We start from the raw sequence: 2,241 nt of genomic DNA, 5'->3' as shown, positions 1-2,241 counted from the left end.
TTTTGGAATTTCCTCAGCATACAAATATACCAAATTTTACTTTACTTCTAATATTAAGATTAATCAGTTGAGTCTGGTTTCTTAGATTTCTTAGACTTCATAACTTATGGGGAAAAAAAAACTGACAAGAATTTTAAGGTTGCAAATGGAGTTATTCCTCCAGTAGTCCCTTAAAAGACAAGAACACTACATACTGCCTGATCATCTCCTGGAATAAACATCATCACCTGTTGTAATCACCCACTGGAGAATTTCCAATGGTTTTAACTTCTATTTTGATCAATATGTTTAAGGCCTTCTACTCATGAAGTTGTATAAAGAAATCTGAGCCCTGAACTGTTTATAAACAGAGAATCCCAAAGGCAAAGGCAGCAATATTCTCATCTAATCAGAGAGTGCAAAGTAAATAGTTAATGCAAAATGAACATTGCAAAGAGGGAAAAAAGAGGATATTCCCAATTACTTTTATCGTCAATTCCTCTCAGTAATTTGTACAATTATAAAATGAAATATTTAAAGAGAAGGAAATTATAATTAAGAGTCCATGAACAGCTGACTAATATAAATATTTTAGACAGTATGATTTCCAGAAATCTTACTTAGCATGTCATTTGAGCTGAATGGCTGCTTATTTGTAGTTTGTTCTCACTCAGCCTCTTCACTGAATTATTGGAATGCATAGTTTGCCGATCAAGGAATTTATGTAAAATTAAATGTTACCAAATTAAGATAGAAATTAGGTTTTGTTATTTTTGTTAATGTGAGATAGTACCTCAATGCCATATCTGAAGACACATAACTATTTTAAAGTGTATTTTTTATACCTTTATAATTATGTGTCCTTATAGTTCTATATAAACATGTGTTTATAATGCTCAAGGGTTTGTTTGTTTTTTTCTAATCAGAGTCCTCTGACAATAGTAAGAACTTTAATGTCAAAGTCTTATAATAATACTGGGCAGTCAGGTTTGGAGATTATTGAAATATGCTGTTAAGTTTCACTGAAACTACAGAACAAATAGTTCTCTAAAAATAGAAAGGAGTGGTTAGCTTTGGGGTATGAACTAATGGTTGTTGTTGATGAATGTTATTAAGTCAATACTGACTTATAGCCTCCCTGTATACGGTTTCACCCCACAATCTGGTTATTAATGGACTTTGAAGCTATTTCTTCTCATTATGAGTCATGATCCATCAGCAAATGAAAGTCCCAAAGTTTTGCTCCAACTACCTCATTAAGGTTGACACTGAGGAGGTAGCTCTTTCTCCGTCATATTTTGAGTGCCTTCCAACCTGAGCAGCTCATCTTCAGGCACTATATCAGACAATGTTCCACTGCCATTTCCTCAGAAGTGAAGAGCCTATTCCTTCTTCCTAGTTTTCTTCTTTGTCTGGAAGCTCCACTGAAACCTGTTCATCATGAGTGATCCTTCCGGTATTTGAAACACCAGTGGCAAATCTTCCAACACCACAGCAACATGCAAGCTACCAAGTATGAAAAACTGTCAAATGTTTCAATTAATAATTAAGTGGAATCTGTTTATGCTACCCAGGCACCTTTAGTAACTGTTAGACTCTCACATTCTGGAAGCTTTAGCTGTGTATAGGTTAAGAAAATGAGGTGTGGAAATATCTAACATCCTTGATGGTGGCAAACATTCTATAGCTTTATTATAAAGCCTTATTGAAGCTTTTGTCTATAATTCATGGACCATTTAAATTTAAGAATGACAAATAATCAGTAATATGTATTAAAAATAATTTCCTGCTTTTCTTTGGTGACTAGCTACATTATATGAATAACCCCTTCCCCCACCAACTCCCAAATAAGAAAGGAAAACTGGAGGATTTTAACACAGCTGTGCAGACTTTCTTGTGTAAAATTGCAAAAACAAGTTTATTGAACTTGATTAATGAAGGATAAAGTTATGCTGATGGAGGAATGTTAGTAAGTTAGCTAACTAGTTAGCACAAGTTTATAAATCACATTCTAGCTTATTCATGAACAATTAAAAAAATATATATGTATATATTGCTTTTTATCATGTTGGTAAATAGTCATTATTCCTATCTAGTGGAAGTAGCTTTTTGGCTTCTATAATTGCACACAACACATTCTTGTGAAAGTTCACTGGTGTTAGTTATCTTTGATATTTATATATAGGAGTGCAGATCAGCATACATATATCTAATAAACCAGTGACATTTATTCCATTATATATATATATATATATATATATA

This window comes from Chrysochloris asiatica, unplaced genomic scaffold (assembly GCF_000296735.1).
Source record: "Chrysochloris asiatica unplaced genomic scaffold, ChrAsi1.0 scaffold00185, whole genome shotgun sequence".
NCBI lineage: Eukaryota > Metazoa > Chordata > Mammalia > Afrosoricida > Chrysochloridae > Chrysochloris > Chrysochloris asiatica.
The sequence above is the reverse complement of the archived record's forward strand: the minus strand, read 5'-3'. Positions refer to the sequence as shown.